This window comes from Chelonia mydas, chromosome 2 (assembly GCF_015237465.2).
Source record: "Chelonia mydas isolate rCheMyd1 chromosome 2, rCheMyd1.pri.v2, whole genome shotgun sequence".
Taxonomy (NCBI): Eukaryota; Metazoa; Chordata; order Testudines; family Cheloniidae; genus Chelonia; species Chelonia mydas.
The window spans coordinates 1023940-1047147 of NC_057850.1; the positions used below are offsets into that span (position 1 = coordinate 1023940).

The following is a 23208-nucleotide window of genomic DNA, read 5'->3' on the forward strand; positions in this document are numbered from 1 at the left end:
GCAGGGCATGTGGGGGAGGGAGGAGTGTAGGGGGTGTGGGGGAGGGAGGAGGGCAGGAGGTGGGCGAGGGGGGAGGGCAGGGCATGTGGGGGAGGGAGGAGTGTAGGGGGTGTGGGGGAAGGAGGAGAGCAGGGCATGTGGGGGAGGGAGGAGTGTAGGGGGTGTGGGGGAGGGAGGAGAGCAGGGCATGTGGGGGAGGGAGGAGTGTAGGGGGTGTGGGGGAGGGAGGTGTGTAGGGGGTGTGGGGGAGGGAGGAGGGCAGGAGGTGGGCGAGGGGGGAGGGCAGGGCATGTGGGGGAGGGAGGAGGGCCGGGGTGTGGGGGAGGGAGGTGTGTAGGGGGTGTGGGGGAGGGAGGTGTGTAGGGCGTGTGGGGGAGGGAGGAGGGCCGGGGTGTGGGGGAGGGAGGTGTGTAGGGGGTGTGGGGGAGGGAGGTGTGTAGGGCGTGTGGGGGAGGGAGGAGGGCCGGGGTGTGGGGGAGGGAGGTGTGTAGGGGGTGTGGGGGAGGGAGGAGGGCAGGAGGTGGGCGAGGGGGGAGGGCAGGGCATGTGGGGGAGGGAGGAGGGCCGGGGTGTGGGGGAGGGAGGTGTGTAGGGGGTGTGGGGGAGGGAGGTGTGTAGGGCGTGTGGGGGAGGGAGGAGGGCCGGGGTGTGGGGGAGGGAGGTGTGTAGGGCGTGTGGGGGAGGGAGGTGTGTAGGGGGTGTGGGGGAGGGAGGAGGGCAGGGCATGTGGGGGAGGGAGGAGGGCCGGGGTGTGGGGGAGGGAGGTGTGTAGGGGGCGTGGGGGAAGGAGGAGAGCAGGGCATGTGGGGGAGGGAGGAGGGCAGGAGGTGGGCGAGGGGGGAGGGCAGGGCATGTGGGGGAGGGAGGAGGGCAGAGGGTGTTGTCGGTAGCTACCGGTGCGGTGCTCTGCTCGTGTTCGGTGATGATAACGGTCGGCTGCGTGCGTGTGTGTTCTCCCTGCGTGCTGCCCCAGCTCTGCGCAGAAGGCTGGCACAGCAGACCCCGAGAGAACCCCCAATGACCACAGACTCTGGTAATGTACGAAGGCCCCGGCCCGGTTTATTGTCCAATGAAGCCCAGTGATAGCTCCCTGTAGACTCTACAGGACGTACTACGAATATGTGCCCCCTGCAATGGACACAGCTCAGTCAGGGGCGGGACACTCCACTGCCCCCTCGGCTGGACGACGATGTGCCCTTCCAGACCTAGTCTTCTACAGGTGCAGAACAGGTTACTCATCCCTCCTGACGCACTGGGGCGCAGCCCCTGGACTCGCCAGGGTGCTGCTTCTCCCCTGTTACATGTTGGTTCAAACAAATCTATCCATGACACTGATAAAGAAAAGAACCAGAAAACAACCCTATAGTCATGTACAGCTAGGCTTCTGTCTTTTTTCTGTGCTTATCTGTCCTTTCCCTATGTTTATGGGTAGAAAGAATTTGAACTATGTGTAACCTGTACTCCCCGTTTGGGGAAAGAATTCCTTATACAGAGAGGCCTCCATGTTCATACCTCAGGACTCAGACCAACAGGGGCTGACCGGTTTGAACTAGAAGAGATATCACAAAGTATGTTGAACCAAGCTATAAAAGCTCTACCTTGTTCTTTGTTCTGGGCTTCGCCGTATTCCTCTGTGTAGGAATTGGTGAGCCCTTCAGCTGTCGTACTTGCTAGCATTAAAGTGCCTCATTTTATCTAAGAGTCCTGACTCTGTGTTTGTTTGGCTAATACAGAAGTCCAGGGAAGGCTACCCTCCCAACCCTAGACGGGAGGGAAACCCTTTTTCCCTAACAACGCTGTCCTTTTGACCCTGTCTTTACGATGCACCTGCCTGTTCCTTGTTATCTCTGTGGAGTAGTCTGATGCCATCTTGGCCCAAGTTCCTCTTATTGGCATTTATGTGTGGATGCACCTGCTTCTAGCCACCCTCTTCTTGCCAATGTCTGTGAGTGGGGCCTGCCTCTGGCTCACACCCCAGCCTTTGCTTAGCAATGCCTGGAAGTACTTTGGTTCAGGCTTCAGGCCTCAGACTGGGCCTCTGATACAAGAGTTTATGTTTCAGGGCCTCATCTTATTACATTCCCCCACTTTTTGTCTTTTTAAGGGGAGGATGTTTACCCATTGTCCCGGAAAAGCATAATGTATGGACTGAGGACAACCTAGTGGGCTAAACACTGTCATGTGGTTATCCCATTTTACCATCCATACACTCATGCCCCATCCGTCGTTCAGTCTGCACCTTCCCTCGTACGACTGATAGACAGATTTTATTATCCAATTAATTTTAGTCCCTTATCTAGGGCCTGGGAATGTTAGGCCCGAGACCTGATATAGATGTGCATGGTTTGTGTGTGTGTGTCAGCATTGGTAAAAGACATGCGATGCCCTGTTGGTCACCTGAGGACTTTGCAAGGATAGGATAAATATCCAAAGCATACAGACGAAGTCTGTGGATATGATTACATGGCTATATCAGTATATATGATGTCCCCAAGCCATCCAAATCGCGAAGGTTGACACCCTGAGGATGTTTTCCTTTTGGTGCTTTCCTTCAGTTTCACACACTACTTTTAAAACAGTTCCGGTAGGGTGCTCCTGCCTTACTGCATCCCATCCTGTGGCGTTGTTAACTGTTTCTTTCCAAAAGGTTCTGGTCACCGAATGTGTTGATCTTTGTCACATCGACCAATCCCTTTGCGCTGTGGGTCCCCACCAGGACACCCAACAAGATCCACGTCCAGATTGGCATCATAACCTGCAAAAATAAAAAAAGCCACACTCGCCTCTCTCTCCCACGGGTAAGTGTGTAGTTAATTACTTTTATTTTTTTTTAAAATAGCAGCGATATCAGCCTGGCATGGTTGTGAGACTGGGGGTATCTCTATTCCTCCCATTTTGGTTTCTTATTGGGCTGCTCCTTGATAATGTAATCCTGCTTCAATAATTCCAGAATCATTTGGTCACTTTAGGGATTCAGGAACAGAAATCTTGTTCCCAAAGGAATGGTGGGTGTGTTACTGGCCCAAGAGATTCCTGGCCCCAACATCCACAAAGGCTATTTTCCAACTTGTTCCAGTATCCACACTGAAGTACCTTTGTCATTCCACCAAATGGTGATCACATTTCCAATACCCCATGTACATTGTCCTTTTGCCCTCCATTGTCTGACGGGGTAAGGCCTGGACACTTCAGATTGCTTTAACGGACCCCAAGCAAAGTACAGCAATAAGCGAGGTGCAGAAGAGGCTCGAAGATTAAAGCTTGTAAAACTTCCATTGTTCATCTGGAAGGTTTCCATTGTGCTTACCTTAATCGCTTGTTCTGTATGGTTTTCCGTAAAATAAGCACAAACACGTCATATGCAGCTTAGCCCTTATATTGCTTCAACGGCATGACATGCTTCCACTGAGGTTGTTCCTTGGTTTGGACCAAGTACAGGGAAGGCCCTAATTTATCTCTAATTGGCCAGGGGCCTGACCATTCTCCTTTCGGGAATGTTTTCTTGGGAGCAGGTTCACCTTGAACCATAACATGGCTTCCAGTTGGCCACTGTTCGACATCACCGTTTCCGTCAAATGCCTCCTTCATTTTGCTGTCCTGCAGCGTCTTGTGCTGCAGCTGCTCCCTGGATGGCGCCCAGCTGGTATTTAAAGCTGTTCATCCAGGTGGTGGTTGCCAGTGCTGTCAGAGTCTCCCCATCGGGGGTGGGGGTACAGCAAGGGTTCCCAGCCGGGCAGGGGTCTTCCAAAAAGGATTTCCTAAGGGCTAAATCCTGTTATGCGGTTTGGTCGGCTTCGGATTCGCATCAGAACCCATTTGAGTACCATGTCCCCATTCGCTCCTAGCTCATTACACACTTTAGACAGTTCAATTTTTAGAGATTTATTCATCCTTTCCACCTGCCCCCCAGCTTGAGGGAGGTAGGGGATGTGTAATGGGAGGGGAATACCGGCCCAGGTACCCATACTTCGGTACATCTGTCCAAGAAAAGCGGGGCCATTATCAGAATCAATACTATGTGGCAGCCCCCATCTTGGAGAAATTTCAGTTACTAACATTTTTGCTGCAGCCCAGCTGGTCTCTTTTCCAGTTGGAAATGCTTCCACCCACTTACTGAAGCTATCCACAATCACAAACAAGAATCTGCTTTTCCTAGGGGGGATCGGCAAGGGCCCTACAAAGTCCACCTGTAAGCGCTGGAGGGGTCCCTTGAACACTTGGTGCATTAACTCTCCACGTCTTTTCCTTCTAGCAGGGTCTTGCTTAGCACATGTCAAACAGCTATGGACATGCAGGTTTAAATCCTCTCTCATTCCTGGCCACCATCCTCGTTTTTAAAGTTTTTCCAATGCCTCCTCCTCTTTCGGGTGACCTCCCACAGTTGAACCATGGACCCATCCGAACAGGAGGTACTGCGTTTGCGGAGGGGTTACTAAAACCCACTCGTTTTCTGGTTTTGCCAGAATCAGATCTCCCTCCTTTCTCAGGTTTCAGAGTAACAGCCGTGTTAGTCTGTATTCGCAAAAAGAAAAGGAGTACTTGTGGCACCTTAGAGACTAACCAATTTATTTGAGCATGAGCTTTCGTGAGCTACAGCTCACTTCATCGGATGCATACTGTGGAAACTGCAGAAGACATTATATACACAGAGACCATGAAACAATACCTCCTCCCACCCCACTCTCCTGCTGGTAATAGCTTATCTAAAGTGATCATCAAGTTGGGCCATTTCCAGCACAAATCCAGGTTTTCTCACCCTCCGCCCCCCCCCCCCCACACACACACACAACTCACTCTCCTGCTGGTAATAGCCCATCCAAAGTGACCACTCTCTTCACAATGTGTATGATAATCAAGGTGGGCCATTTCCAGCACAAATCCAGGTTCTCTCACCCCCTCACCCCCCTCCAAAAACCACACACACAAACTCACTCTCCTGCTGGTAATAGCCTATCCAAAGTGAGTGGTCACTTTGGATAGGCTATTACCAGCAGGAGAGTGAGTTTGTGTGTTAGGGGGCGGAGGGTGAGAAAACCTGGATTTGTGCTGGAAATGGCCCAACTTGATGATCACTTTAGATAAGCTATTACCAGCAGGAGAGTGGGGTGGGAGGAGGTATTGTTTCATGGTCTCTGTGTATATAATGTCTTCTGCAGTTTCCACAGTATGCATCCGATTAAGTGAGCTGTAGCTCACGAAAGCTCATGCTCAAATAAATTGGTTAGTCTCTAAGGTGCCACAAGTACTCCTTTCCTCCTTTCTCAGTGGGACACCCTGCCACTGTGAGGGACGTTCCCCTATCCACTGCTGAATAATGTCATCTTTTACCTGCAGGTCCTGTAAAAGCTGAAGCTCTTTCTGGTTGTTTCCCTCAATATCTTGTTTTGGCTTTGCCTGAGCCCAGGTGGTTACGGCTACAGGCGTTGGCTCCCACAATGTTCAGATAAGGGCTGCTTCTTTAGCCAATGTATCTGTTTGTTCATTTCCCCACTGAGAAGGGACCCTTTCCTCTATGGGCTTTTATTTTAACCATCCGGATCCTCTGGTACTGCCCTGCCAATTTTTCCATTTGCTGCCACAAAGGTTTGTGTTTAATTTCGGATCCATTGGTTCCTGTAAAACCTATACTATTCCACCATGGCAGATAGATAGTGGTTCTCTTGTACACATAATCTGAATCAGTTCCTATTATTATCTCTATTTGTTTATTTTGCATTCTAGCTAAGACTTCTAAACCTGCTGACACTTCTGCAGACTGTGTTCCTCCTTTAGTCCATTTGTACGGGTGTGACGCAGCAGGGAGCGAGGTGGATTGACCAGGAATGTCGTCTAGTTTTACTGGGACTGTCTGCATTGGGGATGGGAGAGCAGGGGATGAGCCTGTAACCTGAGCCAGAAAGGGGGTTGGGGCCAGATGACACCTTGGCCCAGGAAACTGGACAAAGGCTGGGGGAGGAGCTGACGGGAGGGGAGAGAGCCTGCTGGAGGGGTTTTGGTTTCTATTTTGGGCTGGCTGGGAGGACACAGGGAACCCCAAGCCTGGGGTCTAAGTTCCTTGCCTCCCCAGAGGGACCTGGCTGAGGGGTCCTGGTTGTACTTACAAGCCCTGCTTGGAACTATGTTCCTGTCATCTAATTAACCTTCTGTGTTCCTGGCTGGCTGAGAGTCACGGTGAGTCACAGGAAGAGAGGGTGCAGGGCCCAGACTCCCGCACATTCTGTGACAACTGGAAAGAGTTAACTGTCTGCAGGTCTCCAGTTAAACAAATCCCTGCAAAGCCAGTGACTCGCTTTCCTTCCGTCCAAAAACCAGATCGTTTTCCCAATCACCTGATCAATTGGGGTTGCTTTAAAGATAGGGTGTGTTTTGGATTCCTGCTGGGGTTCACAGACATGTTCTCCACCGTTTACAGTCAGTCCCCATACAGATATTTCAGGTTCTTTTAGCGGGACTAATTGCACATTCTCGGACATGAGAGCAAAGACCCATTGAATGGCTTTCTCTACTCTCACATGTCCTTTAGACAGATTTTCCTGACTGAGTAATTTTCCCAGTGCATGGTGACTCTTTACAATCACCTTGCTGGCTCCCATGATGGCCTGAGCTTTTTGCAGTGTCCAGTATGCAGCTAGGGCAGTTTGCTCACAGATTCCCAGTCTGTTTTCTGCAGCTGTTAGTGCTCTGCTATAATAAGCCACAGGTCTTTCCCCAGCACCAGTATCCTGTGTAAGCAAGCTAACAATACAGAAATTCTTAATACTGGGGTACAAAACAAAGGGGAATTCGTTACTAGGGGCGGCTAAGGTAGGTGCTTCCATTTACCCTTTTTTCAGGCTTTCCCATGTGTTAGTTGCCTCCTCTGTCCAAGTCCACTGTGGTCTTTTAAGTACTTCATACAGAGGACCTGCTTTCTCTGCATAACCAACCATAAATTCTCTGCAAAAGTTAGTGAGTCCCAAGAAAGACTGCAAAGATTTAGCATCCACCAGCATAGGAAGGTTAACGATACACTTCACCCTTTCCTTATCCACAGATCTCCCCCCACCCCGTACTGAGCCGAATTCCAGGCTATTGCACTTCTCTCTGTTTGAGCTGGGATTTAGAGGGGTTAAGTTTCAAGCCCTCTTCTTGGCAGCTAGTCAGCAGCTGCTGCATTGACGCTTCGTGTCCTTGTTCTGTTCACCGACTATTAAAATGTCATCTACATACTGGACTATTCTTCCCATTTGTAATAATCCCTCCTTTTCTAGCATATTTCTCACTACAGTATGAAATACTGTGGGTGCGTCACAGTGCCTCATAGGCAAAACATTCCAACAGTATTGTACGCCCTGGAACACAAAAGGTGTTCTGTATTGGGACTCTGGGTTTAGAGGTAAACTCCAAAAGCCATTTGCCACGTGGAGTATGAGAACCACTTCGTGTCAGGGGTTACCGCCTCCACTTGGGCTCCCCGTTTGCAGTTCTGTTTAACCCCCGAGAGTCAAGAGTTAATCTCCATGTTCCATCAGGATTTTTAACTGGCCAGATTGGTGCCGCATTAGGTGCTGAGCACCTTCTAATTAATTCTCAGTTTTCCAATTCTTCTATTACTTGTCTTAAAGATTCTTTTGCTTCCTGAGGGACTGGGTATTGTTTTATGTATGGGGGTGTATCCCCTTCTGAAGTGATGGAGGTCTGCATTGTTCCCGTATCTAGGGAGTCCGCTGCCCAGACGGCTTGAATCTCAGCCCACCAACCTTCCCAGCCTTTCGGTGAAGGAGGAGGTGGTTTAGATTTTATTGCTTTTACCCTCTGCGTAGCAAGCCCCATAGGGATCAGGTTAGTGTCATTTGTACCTTCCGTTACAGTGAGACTTTGCCTGGTACACATATTTGGGAAATCTAGGATTAATCCCAGTCGCTTGATAGTTTCTGCCCCAATTAAGTTTTCTCTCCCTGTGATAGCACCCTTCTCCTGAATGGTATGTACACCAAACTGGAGAGGGCAGGTTTTAACATCATATCTTTGCTTAGTTCCTGATATGCCCTGGATCCGAATGGAATCCCCAATTGGATATACATTAAATTCATCTTTTACTCTCGGAATTCCAGCCCCCGTGTCCAATAGAAAATCTACAAGCCCATCCCCAACTCGGATGCTTAAGTGGGGGCGTCCCCAGATGTCTATTGTCATGGGTTGTGGAAATGCATTCTGAGTTACAGGGAGGGCTGTCCTATTCCTTTGAATTAGTGACATTTGGGTCATTCAGTCCAGATGCCAAGACGGTCGCTTGAGCTACCTTCATCCCTGTCTTATCTTCCTCCTTTCGAGACTCCTTGCCAGTCATACATGCCTGCAACTGTGCCCGCAGCTTCTCAATCTCTCCCTTAAGATCTAAATTCTCCTGTTTCAAAACGCCAGACGTTACCCATTCACTCTCTCTATTTCCTCCTCTGCCTTTATTCATTCCGCGACCTCTCCAACCCCGGCCACGGGGAGAGTATCCAGGACCCTCTGTTTTCCACTGTCCTAACTGTGTTCGCAACTCATGGACAGGAGTTCCTTCCTGTTGTTTAACTGCAGTTTCCACTTTTTCAATCCATTCATTCCAGGGTATATCTCTACCTCCGTTCTCGCACCAGGCATTCATCCAGTCCCACACCCCAGAAGGCATTGCCTCCAAAACAAGTTGCTTCAAATCCTCAAGATTAGTAACCCCCGCTGTTAACTCAGTATATGTTTGTATTCTGTCAGCCAGCTTAGCCGGAGCTTTCCCTGGCATTCTTGTAATTCTTTTGAACCACACGTTTAACCATTTGCATAACATCAAAGCCAAGGGTATGACAGTTCAGTGGTCCCAAAGGTGTTTGTACCAGAATTGGTTCCTGTAACATGTCAATTCCCACAGCTTTGAATAACTGCGAACACTTATGGAGCCACGCCATAAATTCATTGAATGTCTCGGAAGGCGGGGGGCCGACAGCTCCCGCTAGCGCAGTTAGCTCGTTAATTTTTAAAGCATCGCGTCTGGCAGTTAAGCTGCTCACTCGAGGCGGGTGAGATGTGTATGTACTTTTAGGTGCCTGATATCTCTCCCTCTCTATATACTTAGGTGCGTGATTTATTTCTCTTTCTGCGCAATTGCCACGGGACCATGGTTCTCTTAAATTGTCAGTTAGTCTTTTTGTTGCAGTTTCCACTGCGTTCCATAGCCTCAATGGCGGGGGACCCTCAGCGTGTGGGGTAGCATCAAGGGTAAATTGGGGTGTATGCGGAGTGTTGGGGTCAGGTTCTTCGGTAGGGGTCTCTCTCCCAATTTCTCCCATTTCTCCTGTTTTAACTGGAATTGATCTAGGTTTTGGGGAGGGTTTGCCCATAACATGGTTCTCATCATAAGATGGCGGGTGCAGAGCTGTAGCCCCTGCCCATGGGTCCATAGAGGATGATTCAGCTGGGTCATTCCACATGTCCCCATTGCAGCATTCGTTCCAATTGTCCCATGTCCCAGCTTTTAATTTAGCTAGGGCTACCTGTTTCCATTTCTGTCCCCACACTTCAGGTACAGTAAAAGCTGGTGAAGCCTGCTGAGCGATGGGGGACGGTACCTTTTGCTTTGCTGGTTTTCTACAGCTGTCTCTAATTTCTTACTTTCCTGCTTTATTTGCTTGAGCATATCATGAGTTTGAACGGCCTGTTGCCCTGTTAAAAGGGGTTGGGCTTTCCAGTGCTCGACTGGCTGGGTTGCTTCCTCCAGAGCTTAGTTACCTCTTCTGCTTCCCGGGTCTTTTCCATTACCTGTCTGGCCAGCATGTTCTTCATGCACATTGCAAATGTGATTGAGTCTTGATCACTTGTACCGAAGCTACCATTGCTTTTCAGTTCTGTGATCAGTTCCTCTCTGTCTCTTAGAACAAGGTCTCGTACAGCATTCCTCCGTGCTGGCTGCCACGCTTTCCAAGCTAGGAAATTATCATCTATTACGTGGAGCAATTCCAGGGATGCTTTAGTAGCGGCAGCATGAGCCCTCCGGCACATAGTCAAACTGACATCCCCCATGATCACACAGCTTTTATTTGTACACATTGTAGTTAGGTGCGTAAAGCAGCGGTTCCCTAGTGGGGTGTCATGGGATAAGAGGGAAGGTGCTCTCATGGATTGGTAACTGGTTAAAGACAGGAAACAAAGGGTAGGAATAAATGGTCAGTTTTCAGAATGGAGAGAGGTAAATAGTGGTGTCCCCCAGGGGTCTGTACTGGGCCCAGTCCTATTCAACATATTCGTAAATGATCTAGGAAAAGGGGCAAACAGTGAGGTGGCAAAATTTGCAGATGATACAAAATTACTCAAGATAGTTAACTCTCAGGCAGACTGTGAAGAGCTAAAAAGGATCTCTCAAAACTGGGTGACTGGGCAACAAAATGGCTGACGAAATTCAATGTTGATAAATGCAAAGTAATGCACATTGGAAAACATCATCCCAACTATATGTACAAAGTGATGGGGTCTAAATTAGCTGTCACCACTCAGGAAAGAGATCTCGGAGTCATTGTGGAGAGTTCCCTGAAAACATCCACTCAATGGGCAGCAGCAGCCAAAAAAGCAAACAGAACGTTGGGCATCATTAAGAAAGGGACAGAAAATATCACACTGCCTCTATAGAAATCCATGGTACTCCCACATCTTGAATACTGCGTGCAGATCTGGTCGCCCCATCTCAAAAAAGATATATTGGAATTGGAAAAGGTTTAGAAAAGGGCAACAAAAAATGATGAGGGGTCTGGAACGGCTTCCGTCTGAGGAGAGATTGATAAGACTGGGACTTTTCCCCTTGGAAAAGCGGCCACTAAGGGGGGATATGACTGAGGTCTATAAAATCATGACTGGTGCGGAGAAAGTAAATAAGGAAGTGTTATTTACTCCTTCTCATAACACAAGAACTAGGGGTCACCCAATGAAATGAATAGGCAGCAGGTTTAAAACAAACCAAAGGAAACATTTCTTCACATAACGCACAGTCAACCTGTGGAACTCTTTGCCAGAGGATGTTGTGAAGGCCAAGGCAATAGCAGGGTTCAAAAAGAACTAGAGAAGTTCCTGGAGGAGAGGTCCATCGATGGCTATTAGCCAGGATGGGCAGGGATGGTGTCCCTAGCCTCTGTTTGCCAGAAGCTGGGAATGGGCGACAGGGGATGGATCATTTGATGATTCCCTGGTCTGTTCATTCCCTCTGGGGCCCCTGGCACTGGCCACTGTCAGAAGACAGGACACTGGGCTAGATGGACCTTTGGTCTGACCCAGTGTGGCCGTTCTTATGCTCTTATGCGGTGGTCTGTAGCAGACACCAGCTAGTACCCCCTTGTGATTTGTCTGTTAGACACCGCTCTGCAAGCATTCCAGACCACAGTGACTCAGAAACAGCCAATGCCATAGGGTGCCCCTCCGCATCCCCCTTTCCCCATTCAATTCTTCCAGAATAGGTTATAACCATTGATTTTAACATTCCAGAGTGGCTCAGCCGCCAGGTTTCCGCAATATGAGCTAGATCGAATTTATGCTCATAAATGAGCAATTCCAGTTCCCCTGGTTTGTACCCAGGCTCCTAGCATCGGTGTCAGGCAATTCGCCCATGCCTATTCCAGGCACCGAGCACCCATCCCTGCCTCCCCACTGCCACCCCCCAGTCCTGTCCCCACCGCCTGCTCCAGTCACTGAGCACCCATCCCCCCATCCCCCACCCTGCAGACAGGCTGCTCACGGAGAGGAGACTTCCCCAGAGTCCTGCCTGGCTTCGTGGGGAGCCGTTCCAGAGCATCGCCCGGGGACTCTGTGACAAACTGCTCCCTACGAAGCCAGGCCGGACTCTGGGGGAGCCTCCTCCTCTCTGTGAGCAGCCTGTCTGCAGGACACACAGCTCCCCCGGCTCCACCTTCCTGGGTCTGACCTCGGAGCATTCAGCATCCTCTGCCCCTCTGTGCGCTTCCCACAGCGAGTCCGCCCAGGCGGGGTCCTGGGGAAGCCAGAGGGTCCTGCCCCCCAACTCCGCAGTCAGACGGGACTCTCAGCCAGCCAGTAACACAGAAGGTTTATTAGACAACAGGAACATGGTCTAAAACAGAGCTTGTAGGTGCAGAGAACAGGACCCCTCAGCTCGGTCCATTTTGGGGGGCAGGGAGCCAGACAACCACGTCTGCCCGTCACTCCATGTCCCAGCCAGCCCCAAACTGAAACTCTCTCCAGACCCTCCTCGCCTGGGCTTTGTTCCTTTCCCGGGCCAGGAGGGCACCTCATTCCTTTGTTCTCCAACCCTTTAGCTCTCACCTTGCAGGGGGGAAGGGCCCAGGCCATCAGTTGCCAGGAAACAGGGTGTCGGCCATTCTCTGTGTCCAGACCCCTGCACACACCTGCCCTCTAGGGCTCTGCAACGATCATACACCCTTACCCCACCCCCTAGATACTTAAGAACTGCCTAGGGGAAACTGAGGCACCCCCACACTATTTAGAGGAAACATTAAGAACAGTCCTGCTTTGTCACATCTCTCCCTCCTTCAAGATCGAACTGCGTGGGATCACTTTAGCCAGTGACCTGGGGAAGTTCCAAGCCACCAATATTCCCATGAATGCCCCAGCATCTCTCCCATTCCTTGGTAGGAGTTACACCAGGCCCTTCCAGTTTCATGCCCTCCCTTAGGTTGTGAGTGGTCGATAGCACTCGCAGGCTGCATGTGGGAAGGTCTCTGCGGCACGTGCCCTTTGGCCACCCCCAAAACCCCAGGGGGTCAAACTGGGATTGGGTCTTCTCTCCAACAAGCTGGCCAAACACAGCCACTTGGTTATAGGACTGTTTAACTTTCTTAACAGCTTTCACTTCATCTGAGACCTTCTCAAAGCTATCCTCACTGGATATTTCAACAGGAAAGTCAGTGGATCCATTCACAACAGAAAATTTCGGGCTGTTAGGAACTGAAACTTTCTTGATTAAATCACTTTCACACCCTTCAGTTGCAGTAAACTGCTTGCAAAGACTCCATGAGGATTCCTTTCCTGAGGGGCTTTTCTATGCAACAATTCACCCCTTACAGAAATTCTGCTCTTACCCTCTTTAACGAGGGCTTGCTCTAGAGGAACACTTTCCTGAGCAACAACAGACTCTTTCTGGGTCTCCCTTACATCCAGAATCACCTCTGGCCCATCCGGCGGATTCCTACACAAGCCCCTTTCAGGCAAACTCACAGACTTCCTAGATAAAAGGTCAGAAGCATTCTCCTTCCCTTTGCCACGCACAAGTTCAGGAATCTTTCCCTTCTTGCTACAGGTTTCCACACCCTCAGTAGGTAACACAATCACATCACTTTCATGCTCTCCTTGTGCCCTGGCTAGGATCTCACCTTGATTAGACAGAAAGAAAAAGGAGGACTTGTGGCACATTAGAGACTAACCAATTTATTTGAGCATAAGCTTCCGTGAGCTACAGCTCATTTCATCGGATGCATACTGTGGAAAATACAGAAGATGTTTTTATACACACAGATTAAACAGAGTTGCTCCACCCTTTCCCAACCACACACTAGCAACAGACAAAGTACAAGCACCAGAATAGTCTGGGCTCTGGGATTTTGCATAGACACTAACTGGTTGCGACCTAGTTACAGGGCCATTCTCCCGAGCAGATGCAAATTTAGGACCAGATGCAAATTTAGGACCGTTCCCTTCCTGGGCTTTAGCTGAATCCAGAACCAGCTCTGAGACAACTGCACCACCCTCAACCATCACAGGCTGAAAGGCCCCTTCTGTCTGCTCCACAGACAAAGAAGAGCCGGACACACTTTCTCCTTTCCCAGACACACAGCTTGGGATCTCATTCCCCTTGTCCCAGCACACAAGGCTGGTCACAGACAACTGCTTGGAGATCAGGGTACCCCCCTCCATAGGCAAGTCAATACCCCTGACAGACACAGGCACGTTTCCTTCCCTGTCCCACTTCTCCACCCAGCTAACAGGTAAGGTCCAGGGACACTCATCTTCCACTCTCCTCGCCTTCCCACCCTGCTGACTAGACACAGCCATCAGCTCACAAGGCTGCCTAGGCTCATCCAGACTTTCCTTACCCAGCACCTTGCCACTCCCCACTGTCACGGAGTCCCCGGGCGATGCTCTGGAACTGCTCCCCATGAAGCCAGGCCGCACTCTGGGGGACCCTCCTCCTCTCTGTGAGCAGCCTGTCTGCAGGGCACACAGCTCACACAGCTTCCACCTTCCTGGGTCTGACCTCAGAGCATTCAGCCTCCTCTGCCCCTCCGTGCGCTTCCCCCAGTGAGTCCGCCCAGGCGGGGTCCTGCAGAAGCCAGAGGGTCCCACCCCCCAACTCCGCAGTCAGACGGGACTCTCAGCCAGCCAGTAAAACAGAAGGTTTATTAGACGACAGGAACACGGTCTAACACAGAGCTTGTAAGTGCAGAGAACAGGACTCCTCAGCTGGGTCCATTTTGGGGGGCAGGGAGCCAGACAACCATGTCTGCCCTTCACTCCATGTCCCCTGCCAGACCCAAACTGAAACTCCCCCCAGCCCCTCCTCCTCTGGGCTTTGTCCCTTTCCCGGGCCAGGAGGTCACCTGCTTCCTTTGTTCTCCAACCCTTTAGCTCTCACCTTGCAGGGGAGAAGGGCCCAGGCCATCAGTTGCCAGCAAACAGGGTGTCGGCCATTCTCTGTGTCCAGACCCCTGCACACACCTGCCCTCTAGGGCTCTGCAGTGATCATATACCCTTACCCCACCACCGAGACACTCAAGAACTCCATAGGGGAAACTTGAGGCACCCCCACACTATTCAGAGGAAACATTAAGAACAGTCCCACTTCGTCACACCAGGTGGGGGCCTGCAGGGGGGGACTTTGCAGGCCCCCTGCCAGTGCTGCTGTCTCTATCCTTGGCCCCACATGCAGGGAGCAGAGCTGCACATCATGTGGGCTGCAAGCGATGCTGGGGGAGAGGCAGAGATGGACGGTCACTGACAGACGGGGGAACAAACCCACTGTCACCCCCTGGCTCCAAGAGACGATTCCAGAGCCACTCTGCCCCCCCAGCCCCTGCCCCGCATTCCCAGGCAGTGGCAGCCTAGGCCAGCTGGCTGACGGTCCAGGCTGCGCCAGTCTGAGCACAACACCCCCAAGGTGGGGTTCCCCTCCCGCAGGGCCAGCACCTGCCCTTCGGAGGCTCTCTGGGGGCAGCTGGGGACTGAGCTAGGGCAGTGAGTTCTTCGGTTCGCTATGGAGAGACGCATGGTGCCTCCCAGTAAGCGGTGCCCATCCACAGCCAAGGTGTGCCCCGTCGGGCACCCAGCGTGAGCACACCGCTGGGACGAGAATAATCAGGTGATGGAAAATGTGGAGGCTGTCAGGTGGGAGGTGCCCCACGCCCGCCCCCCCGGCAGACTCTGCCGTGTTCATGCCATGCTCCCCAGCCAAGGAGCTGCCCAGCCAGCTTGGCCTGGACGGAGGGGTCTTGCAGGGAAAGACAGAAAGACCCAAACGTGGGTAACTGGGCTGGGCAGTGACTTGGGCATGGGGGGTGTTACTTAGCTGTGGTTGTGACAGGCTCAGTAGGGAGAACAGGGTGTGACCAGCAAGGCAATGGCTCTGGCTGGGGATCATCCCCGGGGGAAGGTGTGGGAGCCGCATTGCTGGGGATGTTTAACGCTAGCCTGTCAGCACCCTGGACCAGAGTCTGTAGGGAAGGATCCAGCCCAGGCCTGCGGGGTGGGTGCAGTGTAGGTTCTCTGATGACTCTAGACACCCCGCTCTGCCCTGGGGGTCAGAGTGGCTGCTCCACTTCACCCTTTCCAGGGCACTTTGGAAAATATTGGGAACTTGCTCCCGTCAGCAGAGATTCCCTGGTGGCTCCTGTCTTTTCATCAAGGACACAAAGCCGCCTCCCTGGGGAGAAACCGCTCAGTGCCAGTGTTTAACCAGGGTAAATGGGATGAAACGGACAACTACAGGCCAGTTAGCTGGGCATCGATCCTGGACACTGTGAGGCTGAGACAAGTGCAATCAGGGAATACAATTAAAGCAGGTTCTAGATTCCAGGGCCAGAACTGACCTTTGTGATCATCTGCTCTGACCTCCCCTATGACACAGGCAGATGACCCTAGAGCAGACCCTGGGGAAAACCAGCCCATCTGGATTTGGCAAGGAAGGATTACTCTCACTGTTAAAAATTCACGCCTTATTTCCAGTCTGAACGTGTCTAGCTTCAATAGCTGTTTTTAAAGAAGACTTATTGAGGGCGCAGGAACAAACCATCCCGATGAGTCGAAAGAATAGCAAATATGGCAGGCGACCAGCTTGGCTTCACAGTGAAATCCTTACAAGAAGTGGAAACTTGGACAGATAACTAGGGAGGAGTCTAAAGATATTGCTCAAGCATGCAGGGGTGTAATCAGGAAGGCCAAGGCACAATTGGAGTTGCAGCTAGCAAAGGATGTGAAGGGGAACAAGAAGGGTTTCTACAGGTATGTTAGCAACAAGATATAGATCAGGGAAAGTGTGGGACCCTTATTGAATGGGGGAGGCAACTTAGTGACAGAGGATGTGGAAAAAGCTGAAGTACTCAATGCTTTCTTTGCCTCAGTCTTCACAGACAAGGTCAGCTCCCAGACTGCTGCACTGGACAGCACAGCATGGGGAGGAGGTTGTCACGGAGTCCCTGGGCGATGCTCTGGAACTGCTCCCCATGAAGCCAGGCAGGACTCTGGGGAAGTCTCCTCTCTGTGAGCAGCCTGTCTTCAGGACACACAGCTCACACAGCTTCCACCTTCCTGGGTCTGACCTCGGAGCATTCAGCCTCCTCTGCTCCTCCGTGCGCTTCCCACAGCGAGTCCGCCCAGGCGGGGTCCTGGGGAAGCCAGAGGGTCCTGCCCCCCAACTTCACAGTCAGACGTGACTCTCAGCCAGCCAGTAAAACAGAAGGTTTATTAGACGACAGGAACACGGTCTAAACAGAGCTTGTAGGTGCAGAGAACAGGACCCCTCAGCTGGGTCCATTTTGGGGGGCAGTGAGCCAGATAACCACGTCTGCCCTTCACTCCATGTCTCCAGCCAGCCCCAAACTAAAACTCTCTCCCACCCACCCTGCTCTGGGCTTTGTCCCTTTCCCGGGCCAGAAGGGCACCTGATTCCTTTGTTCTCCAACCCTTTAGCTCTCACCTTGCAGGGGGGAAGGGCTCAGGCCATCAGTTGCCAGGAAACAGAGTGTCGGCCATTCGGCCATTCTCTGTGTCCAGACCCCTGCACACACCTGCCTTCTAGGGCTCTGCAATGATCATACCCCTTACCCCACCCCCTAGATACTTAAGAACTGCATAGGGGAAACTGAGGCACCCCCACACTATTCAGAAGAAACATTAAGAACAGTCCCGCTTCATCACATCTCTCCCCCCTTTGAGACTGAACTGAGTGGGGTCACTTTAGCCGGTGACCTGGGGAAGTTCGAAGCCACCAACGTTCCCATGGATGCCCCAGCATCCATCCCATTCCTTGGTGGGAGTTACACCAGGCCCTTCCAGTTTCACGCCCTCCCTTAGGACGGGGGTGGTCGATAGTACTCGCAGGCTGCATGTGGGAAGGTTTATGCGGCCCGTGCCCTTTGGCCACCCCAAAACCCCCGGGGATCAAACTGGGATCGGGTCTTCTCCCAGCGCTCCAGTCTGGAGGGCTGCAATTCAGGCTCTCTTGGTTAAGAGCCCCCATCTTGACCTGGGCCACATACTGTTCACTTACAGAACTAGCATGGAGACAGTCCTTTCTCAACAACCTTGACTCCCCAACAAGCTGGCCAAACACAGCCACTTGGTTATAGGACTGTTTAACTTTCTTAACAGCTTCCACTTCATCTGAGACCTTCTCAAAGCTACCCACACTGGATCTTTCAACAGGAAAGTCAGTGGATCCATTCACAACAGAAAATTTCTGGCTGTTAGGAACTGAAACTTTCTTGATTAAATCACTTTCACACCCTTCAGTTGCAGTAAACTGCTTGCAAAGACTCCATGAGGATTCCTTTCCCGAGGGGCTTTTCTATGCAACAATTCACCCCTTACAGAAATTCTGCTCTTACCCTCTTCACCTAGGGGTTTGCTCTAGAGGAACACTTTCCTGAGCAACAGCAGACTCTTTCTGGGTCTCCCTTACATCCAGAATCACCTCTGGCCCATCAGGCGAATTCCTACACAATCCCCTTTTGGACAAACTGACAGACTTCCTAGATAAAAGGTCAGAAGCATTCTCCTTCCCTTTGCCACGCACAAGTTCAGGAATCTTTTCCTTCTTGCTACAGGTTTCCACACCCTCAGTAGGTAGCACAATCACATCACCTTCATGCTCTCCTTGTGCCCTGGCTAGGATCTCACCCTGATTAGACAGAGTTGCGACACCCTTTCCCACCCACACACTAGCAACAGGCAAAATACAAGCACCCAAATTGTCTGGTCTCTGGGATTTTACATAGACACTAACTGGATGTGACCTAGTTACAGGGCCATTCTCCCAAGCAGACACAAACCTTCCCTTCCTGGGCTTTAGCTGAATCCAGAACCAGCTCTGAGACAACTGCATGACCCTCAACCATCACAGGCTGAAAGGCCCCTTCTGTCTGCTCCACAGACAAAGAAGAGCCGGACACACTTTCTCCTTTACCAGACACCCAGCTTGGGATCTCATTCCCCTTGTCCCAGCACACAAGGCTGGTCACAGACAACTGCTTGGAGATCAGGGTAGCTCCCTCCATAGGCAAGTCAATACCCCTGACAGACACAGGCACTTTTCCTTCACTGTCCCACTTCTCCACCCAGCTAACAGGTAAGGTCCAGGGACACTCATCTTCCACTCTCCTCGCCTTCCCACCCTGCTGACTAGACACAGCCATCAGCTCACAAGGCTGCCTAGGCTCAGCCAGACTTTCCTTACCAAGCACCTTGCCACTCCCCACAGATCCCCTGCCCTGCCTGTGTCTCCCCCCACTCAGCTGGGGTCTCAGCTCCCACTGTGCTCAGCGCTGCCCTTGCTGTCCCAGTGGGGTAGGCAGCGAGCTCGCTGCTTTCCTCACAGCATCAGAGCCAGCCTGAGCCCCCTCTCCAGTGTGCAAGGGGGTGGGGAGCATTTCTCTGTCCCACCAAGCCCCAGGGGTCTGGTTACAGGCAGGCAGGTAGCCTGAGCCTAGCGGCTCTTCCCCCCTGCCAGCCAGGTCATCTGCATTTTCACTGACCATTTCCCTCTCCACCGATTGGTTCCCTGGATTCAAATTCAAACCCTTGGCCATTACAGGAGAAGGGCCCGGATTCTGTCCCAAAGAGACACAGTCACCCCACAACAGGGTCTCACAGCTGGTATCCTGGAGAACCCCAACGGCCAGCCAGCCCAACCCCTCCTGGGTCTGCACAGGGATCTGGGCCATAGGCAGGGCGAGGGGCTTCATCCCTGGGACCCTCACCCAGCTCACACAGCCCCTCGGCATCTGAGGCTGCACCACCCAGGGCCTGACAACAGTTCACTCTGTCCCAGGATCTCGCCACCCCAGGAATGTCTCCCCATTGACCATCACCTTCTGCTCCCACTGGAGGTCCGAGGGGCCTGGCCCCAGGAAACTCCACACAGACATATAGGTTGGGGTCAGGAGTGGGAGCCTGTCCACCTCCCCACCCATCTGGCTGATGGAGTCTACGGCCTTGGGACCCAGCAAGGGAGCTAGACACCGGGGTTTTTCCGCAGGATCCTCCTGGTTCAAATCTCCAGCCTGCTCAAAGGCAGTGAGGTGGCATCCACATCCCCCCCTCCTTAACCAGGGGCAGCAATTTAGTCTCGAGGTTCCCTGCGGAACTGGCCCCCTGGGGTCTATCCCCACTCACCCCTGGGGGTTCCCCTAGGCCTCTCTGCTCCCCCACCGCCAGTTCATGCTGCTGCAGCTCTTTCTCGGGCTCTCACTGTCTCTCACAGTCCTCTTGCTCTCTCGGACTCAGCTCCAATCCCGTCCGTCTCCGATCCCCGGATGGGGAACCCGATCGTGAAGACCCTCGTCTGGTCAGGGACAGGAGTCTTGGGGATGCCTGGCTACTGCTCCAGCTGCTCCCAGATCCTGCTATCGCCCCATTTGGGGTCAGGAATCTGTTCCTTAGAGCGGTCATCCTCCTCCAGCTGCATGATTAACTGTGCTTTGGTGAACTTTCCAATGCTCAACCCTCTCTTTCTGCACAGGGTTACAGTGCCCTTCTTAAGGAGACGGTGACAGGCCATCACTCCGCTCTTGCCACGTTGTTGTGGACTCACAGGCCTGTGTGCTCTCAGCTCCCCACGGTTTCCAGGGAGAACCCCTAGTGTGCCAGCCCTTCTCGAGGTCACCACCTCCCTGCCAGGGTTGAGCTGCAGACTCCTCCACCCCTGGGACCGTTCGCTGCAATCCCCAGGGGAACCCTGTTACTGCAAAAGTCCTTCTCTCTCCCAGAGCCAAGCCGCAGGCTCCTCCGCCCCTGAGACTGCTCATCGCAGTCCCCAGGGGGACCCCATTACTGCACAGTCCTTCTCGCTGGTCACACACTCCCAGGGGTTAACCGCCCCCTGAAACCGTCTCTTTCTGAGCCTTCAGCATGCCTGGTCCTCTCAATCCCCCTTCGTTTTACTGCTCCCCAGTCACTTACTGCAGGAAGCACCGTCCACGGGGTGCAGTACATCCCACCGCTGCCACCACTTGTCACAGAGTCCCTGGGCGATGCTCTGGAACTGCTCCCTACGAAGCCAGTCAGGACTCTGGGGAAGTCTCCTCTCTGGGAGCAGCCTGTCTTCAGGACACACAGCTCACACGGCTTCCACCTTCCTGGGTCTGACCACGGAGCATTCAGCATCCTCTGCCCCTCCGTGCGCTTCCCACAGCCAGTACGACCAGGCGGGGCTCCTGGGAAAGCCAGAGGGTCCTGCCCCCCAACTTCGCAGTCAGACAGGACTCTCAGCCAGCCAGTAACACAGAAGGTTTATTAGACGACACGAACATGGTCTAACACAGAGCTTGCAGGTGCAGAGAACAGGACCCCTCAGCTGGGTCCATTTTCGGGGGCAGTGAGCCAGACAACCATATCTGCACTTCACTCCTCATCCCCAGCCAGCCCCAAACTGAAACTCCCTCCAGCCCCTCCTCCTCTGGGCTTTGTCCCTTTCCCGGGCCAGGAGGTCACCGGATCCCTTTGTTCTCCAACCCTTTAGCTCTCACCTTGCAGGGCGGAAGGGCCCAGGCCACCAGTTGCCAGGTGACAGAGTGTCGGCCATTTATGTATCCTGGCCCTTTGCTCTGCAACAATTACACTCCCTTGTCCCACCACCTAGAGACTTAAGAAATGCATAGGGGAAACTGAGGCACCCCTACAGTATTCAGAGGAAAGATTAAGAACAGTCCCGCTTCGTCACAGAGGTGAGCAGCCCTCAGTGGTGAAAAAACAGGTTAAGGACTATTTAGAAACGCTGGACAAGCACAAATCCATGGGGCCGGATGCGTTGCATCCAAGGGTGCTGAGGGAGTTGGCGGATGTGATTGCAGAGCCATTGGCCATTATCTTTGAAAACTCATGGGGATCGGGGGAGGTCCCGTACGACTGGAAAAAGGCTAATGTAGTGCCCATCTTTAAAAAAGGGAAGAAGGAGGATCCTGGGAACTACAGGCCAGTCAGCCTCACCTCAGTCCCTGGAAAAATCATCAAACAGGTTCGGAAGGAATCCATTTTAAAGCATTTGGAGGAGAGGAAGGGAATCAGGAACAGTCAACATGGATTCACCAAGGGCAAGTCATGCCTGACCAACCTGATTGCCTTCTATGACAAGATAACTGGCTCTGTGGATGAGGGGAAAGCAGTGGACCTGATATATCTGGACATTAGCAAAGCTTTTGACACGGTCTCCCACAGTATTCTTGCCAGCAAGTTAAAAAAGTGTGGATTGGATGAATGGACAATAAGGTGGATAGAAAGCTGGCTAGATGGTCGGGCTCAACGGGTAGTGATCAATGGCTCCATGTCTAGTTGGCAGCCGGTGTCAAGTGGAGTGCCCCAAGGGTCGGTCCTGGGGCCGGTTTTGTTCAATATCTTCATAAATGATCTGGAGGATAGTGTGGATTGCACCCTCAGCAAGTTCACGGATGACACTAAACTGGGAGGAGAGGTAGATACGCTGGAGGGCAGGGATAGGATACAGAGGGACCTAGACAAATTGGAGGATTGGGCCAAAAGAAATCTGATGAGGTTCAACAAGGACAAGCGCAGAGTCCTGCACTTAGGATGGAAGAATCCCATGCACCGCTACAGACTAGGGACCAAATGGCTCGGCAGCAGTTCTGCAGCAAAGGACCTAAGGGTTACAGTGGACGAGAAGCTGGATATGAGTCAACCGTGTGCTCTTGTTGCCAAGAAGGCTAACACCATATTGGGCTGCGTTAGTAGGAGCATTGCCAGCAGATTCAGGGACATGATCGTTTCCCTCTATTCGGCATTGGTGAGGCCTCATCTGGAGTACTGTGTCCAGTTTTGGGCCCCACACTACAAGAAGGATGTGGAAAAATTGGAAAGAGTGCAGCGGAGGGCAACAAAAATGATTAGGGGACTGGAACACATGACTTCTGAGGAGAGGCTGAGGGAACTGGAATTGTTTAGTCTGTGGAAGAGAAGAATGAGGGGGGATTTGATAGCTGCTTTCAACTACCTGAAAGGGGGTTCCAAAGAGGATGGATCTAGACTGTTCTCAGTGGTAGCAGATGACAGAACAAGGAGTAATGGTCTCAAGTTGCAGTGGGGGAGGTTTAGGTTGGATATCAGGAAAAACTTTTTCACTAGGAGGGTGGTGAAGCACTGAAACGCGTTACCTAGGGAGGTGTTGGAATCTCCTTCCTTAGCAGTTTTTAAGGTCAGGCTTGACAAAACCCTGACTGGGATGGTTTAGTTGGGGCTTGGTCCTGCTTTGAGGAGGAGGTCGGACTAGATGACCTCCTGAGGTCCCTTCAACCCTGATATTCTATGATTCTATGAAAGTCTGAATGAAGGAAATGTGCCTGTGTCTGTCAGGGGTATTGACTTGCCTATGGAGGGAGCTACCCTGATCTCCAAGCAGTTGTCTGTGACCAGCCCTGTGTGCTGGGACAAGGGGTATGAGATCCCAAGCTGTGTGTCTGGGAAAGGAGAAAGTGTGTCCAGCTCTTCTTTGTC

The 23208-nt window shown here is 52.1% G+C and overlaps 1 long non-coding RNA gene across 2 annotated transcripts; it reads left to right on the forward strand.

Moving 5' to 3' along the window:
• Positions 1-867: 867 nt before the first annotated feature.
• On the forward strand, positions 868-21810 carry LOC122464369. Of its 2 annotated transcripts, none has more exons than XR_006288319.1 (3): positions 868-1033; positions 2648-2798; positions 21648-21810. It is a non-coding gene; the product is annotated as an uncharacterized LOC122464369 (long non-coding RNA). The 2 variants fall into 2 exon arrangements; XR_006288318.1 differs by lacking the exon at positions 21648-21810 and adding an exon at positions 20657-20695.
• The last annotated feature ends 1398 nt before the right edge of the window (positions 21811-23208 follow it).